This window comes from Rana temporaria, chromosome 3, assembly GCF_905171775.1.
Source record: "Rana temporaria chromosome 3, aRanTem1.1, whole genome shotgun sequence".
NCBI lineage: Eukaryota > Metazoa > Chordata > Amphibia > Anura > Ranidae > Rana > Rana temporaria.
The window spans coordinates 335,437,111-335,444,919 of NC_053491.1; the positions used below are offsets into that span (position 1 = coordinate 335,437,111).

Genomic DNA, 7,809 nt, shown 5'->3' on the forward strand with positions numbered 1-7,809 from the left:
AACCGATATGGTGTGAACAAGCCCTTATTTTTGATGGAAGGTGATTACACTGCAATATTCACTAACCAAACAGCGGGAATCATCAATAAAAATAGGCTAGTCTGAGGCCTCGTACACACAACCGTTTTCCTCTGCAAAATCCATCAAGAGAAATGCTGGCAGAGCATTTTTGCCTAGAAAAACGGTGTATGTTTTTCATCGAGAAAACTGTCGTGGATCTCAACGAAAAAAAAAGAGAACATGCTCTCTTTTTTCTCGTCGGGAGTCTCAATTTCCTCGTCATGTTTCTCGTAAGGCTGGTTTACGACGAGAAACACGTTTGTGTGTATGCTTAGAAACCCGCGCATGCTCAGAATAAAGTATGAGACGGGAGCGCACCTTCGGTAAAAGTAGCGTTTGTAATGGAGATAGCACATTCGTCACGCTGTAACAGACTGAAAAGCGCGAATCGTCTCTCACCAAACTTTTACTTAACACGCAGTAACATGAGATTAGCAAAAGCAGCCCCAAGGGTGGCGCCAGTGGAATCGAACTTCCCCTTTGTAGTGCCGTCGGTGTTGTTGTACGTCACCGCGTTTGAGAACAACGAGATTTTGTCTTGACAGTGTGTATGCAAGGAAAGCTTGTCAATATTCTCGTCAAACCTGACAAGAACCTTGTTGAGAAAAAAGGACGTTTCTTTTACGACGGGATTCTCAGTCGTGTGTACGAGGCCTGAGGGTTACTGCCACCAGTAAACAGCTAATATGATCCAGAAAACACAGCAGTCATGCTTAAAGCGGTTCTCCACCCTAAAGTGGAGTCCCGCTGATCGGACAGGTATTTGCACCCACTTCCGGCCCGGCATTCACGGGCAAAAGACGGGCATTGCATCACATCCCGTCGCCCCGTCCCGTCGTTGTGTGCTGGGAACACTCGGCTCCCAGCACACAGCGGGAGCCAATCGGCGGGCGCGGCGCGACTCGCGCATGCGCCGTAGGGAACCGGGCAGTGAAGCCGCAGCGCTTCACTTCCTGGTTCCCTCACCGTGGATGGAGGGGGGAGCAGCAGGGTGACGAGCGATCGCTCGTGCTCTGCTGCGGACGGCACTGGAATCCAGGACAGGTAAGTGTCCTTATATTAAAAGTCAGCAGCTGCAGTATTTGTAGCTGCTGGCTTTTAATATATTTTTGGAGTGGAACATCCGCTTTAAGTCAACCAGTCCAGTGGTTCTGAATCTTAAGCAGCCCTTAAGCAACCCCATAGATGATTCGATTTTTTTTTCTATGAAAATCGCTTGATTTCCCCATCAGTTAGCGTTGATGGGGGGAATTCCTCCTGCAGCGCTTTTGTAATCTGCAAGCGGAGAGGCATGAGGAGCGGCAGAAATTGATTGCTGCTAGTGACTATAGCTGGCAATAGTAATCCCACATAAAAAGATATACTGGCTGTACCCAATTTCATCGATTGATCAATAGACATACAAAGCAGGCACTAGGCAGGTGACACATCTGTCATGCTGCAGTTCACCTAACAATGTGTCATTCAGTATAGGTCTTCTCCACTCATCCATGCTGCTGCTGACTCCTCCAGTCTCTTGTGCCTCTCCCAAACTCTGTGCAATCACCAGGAGGGTCTCTGTGCTGCCGCAGATGAAGAGGAGACCTTGGCACTAGGGTGACCACATTTCCAAACGGCCATTCAGGTACCCCCTTCCCAAAAATCAGCTTGTGGTGTAATCAATCACAGCACAGCTGGGGCGGCGGATGCGCGCTCTACCCAAAAGCACTGATCCCACCCCCAAATAAGGCAGCTGCATCGCCACCTTACTCACTGACAGCACTTGTCCTGACTGGCCGAGACCTGTTTTACAGTACCTTGTTCCAACGCTGGCTTTACACTGCCCTGCTGTAAGTAGACACAAGAGGTGGGATTTATTATTTCTCCAATCAAAACCAGGGGGCGGGAATTGTGCCTCTCCAGACATTCCCGGCCAGGTCAAGTGTCACGACAAGTGTTGTCAGCGAGTAAAGCGACGATGTGGTGGCCTTTTTTGGGGGCAATAGATAGAGGGGAGGGGGGGTTGGCTGTGTCAGCTTCATTCTGGGACACTGTATTGTCCTGGAATGAAGGTGCCCGGGACCTGGGACAGACATTCAAAATCCAGGACACGTGGTCACCCTACTTGGCATCTCCTGCCAGTTAGACCTCCAGCTCCGATCACCCCCAGCACCAGAATCCCAAGAGGGCGGGAGGGGTTTTAGTGCAGGGAGTGCCTGTGCTGGACAGCCACTTGCCTGCTGTGCAGTGCTTGGCCCTATCCTGGCTGTAGACTCTTGAAGATAGGAAGCCTGCCTGCAGCACAGGTCGTGACCCAACAGTATATTGATTTTTTTTATTATTAAAATAAATATAAAGCCAGGTAATTTTTCTTGGGGTAGTACAGTGGCTAGAGGTTAGCACTTCTGCCAACAGCACTTGGGTACTACCTGCCTGGAGTTTGCATGGTCTTTCTTTGTCAGTGTTATGTCAGATAAGCAAGCCAATCAGATCAGCTAACATAAGAGACTTTCCATGCATTTGTTCCATCGCTAAGAGGTTTGCTAATCTGACAGAACATCTGCAGTCAGAAGAAGGCAGTGCACATCTTACTACAGCCAACTGCGTCTTGAATTTCAGAGTAATTTTAGCAATAAAGTGAGCGTATATAAATAAATATAGTGTATTGATATCTGTGATGCTGTTGTGATGTTACGACGGCGTATCTGGAGATGCGCCGTCGAATCTGGGCCTATATTGTCAAAAGTATTGGGATGCCTACCTTTACAGGCACATGAACTTTAAAGTGGTTGTAACCTCTCTGACTACTTTTATCTACAGGTAAGCCTAGATCAAGGTGTTTGCAATATCTCTTAAACCTACACGGTTTGGGAGATATTTGGCAAAAGAATGCACCGCTGTCTACGTCGCATGCGCTGTAGACAAGGGCGTAGGTACACTGAGCGTACCAGGTCTTGAATGGGATCTGCCGGGAGGCATGCGCGGGAGTGATGTCATCGCCACTCCGGCCAGTCAGAGCGCCGGAGCGGCGATACCCGGAAGACACTCAGAGGAGGGGAACAAGAAACGCTTTGGGGGCTTCGATTTCAGGTAAGTCATTCATAATGAGCTAGTATGCTATGCATACTAGCTCATTATGCCTTTCTATGGCAGTTTTTTTTTAGGAACATTTATAGAGGGTTTACTTCCTCTTTAATGGCATCCCAGTTTTAGTCCGTAGGGTTCGATTGGCCCATCCTTTGCAGCTATAACAGCTTCAACTCTTCTGGGAAGGCTGTCCACAAGGTTTAGGAGTATGTCTATGGGAATGTTTGACCATTCTTCCAGAAGTACATTTGTGAGGTCAGGCACTGATGTGGATGAGAAGGTCTGGCTTGCAGTCCCCTCTCTAATTCATGCCAAAGATGTTCTATCAGGTTGAGGTCAGGCCTGTGCAGGACAGTGAAGTTCCTCCAACCCAAACTCGCTCATCCATGCCTTTATGGACCTTGCTTTGTGCTCTGGTCCAAATCATTTGGTGAGGGGGGGGGGGGGGATTATGGTGTAGGGTTGTTTTTCAGGGGTTGGGCTTGGCCCCTTAGTTCCAGTCAAAGGAGCTCTTAAGGCGTTAGCATACAAAGACATTTTGGGCAAGGTTTAGACTTCTACTTTCCTTTTTGCAACAGGGTCACTTTAACAAATATCTACCTGTCTCAGGGACCCTCAAACTTTGGCCCTCCAGCTGTTGCGGAACTACACATCCCATGAGGCATTGTAAACCTCTGACATTCACAGACATCACTGGGCATGATGGGAATTGTAGTTCCTGAACAACTGGAGGGCCGTAGTTTGAAGATCCCTATGTAAGATGTAAGAAGGGTGCACCTGCACTAGGATCCTTGTGTGTCTCGGTCAGCCAACGCCGATGCACCAGGTTTCAGATTAGTAAGCAAAATCTGGCTTTGCATCAGTCAGGAACCACACCCTTCAGTATGCCAAGAGAATACCATGTACATACAGAGCATTCTTATCAGCATCAAAGCACTGCAGATAAGCATCATATGACTTGTGTATGAAAGCAGATCAAGATCAGATCTATTCATTCATCAGTGCCCATCAGTGCCGCCTAAAAAGTGCGTTTCTTAATGTCATATAGAGTACATTGATATTAATACCAATCCTTACTTAAACTACATTACAATAATTAACAGGGAAAAAAGAAATGCTAGATATATTTTACACCTAACCTTTTTCTCAGCTGAAATTCCTATGATCACTATAATATATGTTTCTACAATTAGTCATTACTTAATGCATAGAACATATGATCATTATATTACTGCTTGACATTAAATAAGAAAACCCATTTTAAGGTTTCAAACTGCAGAAGCACATATGTTTCAAATGCTCACCAGATCCCTTAAATACAAAGTAGCAGTGTTAAAAATGACACTAGGGTGATTTCATTCATCTGGTCATGGTGTCACATCTAACTGCAGAGCAGCATTAGGGAGGGGAATGTGGACTGCGTAACTTAGGGTCGTCTATTGCTCAAGTACCACAAGTCCCAGCATACCTTATGGCCAGTCAAGCAAGCATGCTTAGACTTGTAGTTCCACAGCCTTTCCAGGATATATTTTTATCAATCTGTGTCTGCAGACTACGGGGCAGATCCACAAAGATCTGCCCCGGCGCATCGTATCTGAGATACGCTACGCCGCCGTACCTTACATGGCTTTGGTTCGAATCCATAAAGATTTTGCGCCGTAAGTTACGGCGGCGTAGTGTATCTCAAGCGGCGTAATGGCGTGGAATTCAAATTGGGCGGGTAGGGGGCGTGTTTCATTTAAATGAAGCGCGTCCCCGCGCCGAACAAACTGCGCATGCGCCGTCCCTAAATTTCCCACCGTGCATTGCGCGAAATGACGTCGCAAGGACGTCATTGTTTTGACTTGGACGTAACCTACGTCCATCCCGCGATTCACGGACGACTTACGCAAACGAAAGAAAAAATTCTAATTAAACGCGGGAACAACGGCCATACTTAACATAGCAGATCTAACTATACGCCACGAAACAGCAGCTTTAACTATACGCCGGAAAAAGCAGACTAGAGACGACGTAAAAGAATGCGACGGCCGCTCGTACTTTTGTGGATCGTCGGAAATAGCTAATTTGCATACTCGACGTGGAAAACGACAGGAACGCCACCCAGCGGACGCCGAAGAATTGCATCTTAGATCCGAAGGCGTACGAAGACGAACTCTGGTCAGATCTAACCCAGATGCCGTTGTATCTTGTTTTGAGGATTCAAAACAAAGATACGACGCCGAAAATTTGAAAGTACGCCGGGGTATAAGCAGATACGCCGGCGTACTCTCTCTTTGGATGTGCCCCTAGGGCTGGCCATACATTATACAATTTTCTTGTACAATTTTCCTTTAGATTTACCAAAACCATGTAATATGAGGTCAAACACTTTAAATGTGTATGCAATCAGGCAGTACATAGTTGAAGGTAAATCTAAAGGAAATTGGATAAGAACATTTTAGAATGTATGGCCAGTGTTACCATAGTAAGACAAGAAAAAGACAGCAACCCAGCCAACCTTCCTGAAATCTTCAGGCTACAGTATCGCAGTGGAAGTTCTTTGTCACAGTAGTTAGTTCTTGGCCGCAGTTACAATGGGAAGTGTACAGTACTGTACGCTGTACGGGGGACACACCCAACCTACTGTACCATTGTAATTCAAGATGCCTAAGTGTGCTTATCCTGATAAAATCCATCTAATAATATAGTCACTCAAAAATATATATATATGTATATATATATATATATATATATATATATATATATATATATATATATATATATATATATATATATATATATATATATAAAATATATATATATATATATATATATATATAAAAAACATATATATATATATATATATATATAGTAACACCTTGGTTTGAGAGCATTTTGCAAGACAAGCAAAATGTTTTAATACATTTCGCCTTGATATACAAGCAATGTCTTGATACTTGATATAAGAGTAGCGACATGTCACAACTGAGTATAAAAAAGACTAGAGGCGCCTCTTAGTGTAGCAATATGGTTACATTTAATGAAGGTACAACATTTAGCAACCTATTGCTACACTTAGAGGTGCCTCTCTTCTCTTTTATACCCTGTAAAAAAAATGCTTTGATATACAAGTGCTTTGGATTACAAGCATGTTTCTGGGACGAATTATGCTCGCAAAAACCAAGGTTTTACTGTATATTATTTATATAATAAACAGTATTTAATAAAATAATAATTCTGTTAGCAAACAAGTGTATCCTCAAAAAAACAACCTTATACCTAAAAGACAAAACTAAAAGGATAAAGCACATAGATGTATCTACTGGGTCAAAAAACAAAGTGTTGTAACGCATAGCAACTAATCAGCAACCATCTATAATTGTTCTGTCTGCTGTAAAGTGAAATCTGCTTGCTTTTGATAACTGTCTTCACAATCTATTGTTTTTGTATGGCACAAAAATAATAATAATAATAAATAAATAATAATAAAAAAATAATAATAAATAAATATATATATTTATATATAGTGTATATATATTATTTTTAAGAATCTGTCGTCGGCGATATCAGTTGCTTTCGAAACAAACTAGCAAAAGTTATTCTATACATTCAGGATGGAAAAAAATAGCTAATATGAGCTGCAATGCGAGACTTTCTTTATAAGGACAGAAAGATAATCTGAATACGTAGTCATAGCAGCGTGTGATACCGCCACATGGCAAAGATTAAATGACTTGTGAAGGTCCCTAATGTCTAGGCACTGTGCCAGTGGCATCGGCCATTGTGCAAGCATAAGAACAAAGAATGACATTAAAACTTACTTTCTTGAGATGTCTTATAGGGCTGATTGCAGGATGAAAGTGGCTGTGGGATCCTGAGAGTAGAGAAGTCCTGTGCAGCCCTGCAGAAGAAGAGGAGAGAAAAGAAAGAAGTCTGCCCTCCTACACTAGCAGCTGCTGCTGCCACAGCCGTCAGTGTGATGTCACAGGCCTGCAGTCTGCCTGCTGGAGCTCAGTTCTAAAGTGACTTCAGGGGGAAGGGCTGGGACATACCCCTTTCCATGCAGAACACCGTAACTGGCCTTGCTCTCGGGAAAAGAGAACTGAAATAACATATAAAATGTTTAGACAGTTGTTTTGTACTGTTTGTGATTCTGTATTGCTACAAATGCAGCTTAAGATTGTAAAAAGAGAAAGGATTTGAGCCGAGGTCACATTCAGGACAGTGCTTGATTTATCAGGGTGCAAAAAGGTCACGTTCCTTGGGCCTGCTGCCAGAAGAGGCCCCCTCTATACAAAAATATAATCATCAGTTTAAACAAATTTTGGCAGCTCAAACGAACCACAAACAGGGGGGTTATTTACGAAAGGCAAATTCCACTTTGAAGTGCAGTAATTGTAGATCCGAGGGGGACATGCAGGGAAAATAAAAAACAGCATTTTAGCTTGCACATGATTGGATGATAAAATCAGCAGAGCTTCCCCTCATTTCAAATCTACCCCTCTGATTTACCAGCAACTGCACTTCCAAGTGCACTTTCAGTGCAATTTCAAGTGCACTATGCACTTGTCGTTTTCACTTGTAGTGCAAAGTGGATTTACCTTTTGTAAATAACCCCCTTAGCCACTTCCCGACCGCCGCATGTATATGTACGTCCACAGAATGGCACGTACAGGCAAATGGGCGTACCTGTACGTCCTT

At 43.8% G+C, this 7,809-nt stretch overlaps 1 protein-coding gene across 2 annotated transcripts in view; it reads right to left on the reverse strand.

Moving 5' to 3' along the window:
* ANXA6 (annexin A6) overlaps nucleotides 1-7,094 on the reverse strand; it is a 133,565-nt gene extending 126,471 nt beyond the window's left edge. For both annotated transcript variants that reach the window (XM_040345051.1, XM_040345050.1), the window contains exon 1: nucleotides 6,930-7,094. The gene's annotated coding sequence lies outside the window, so the exon portion shown is untranslated. The remainder of the gene's footprint in view (nucleotides 1-6,929) is intronic.
* Nucleotides 7,095-7,809: the final 715 nt, after the last annotated feature.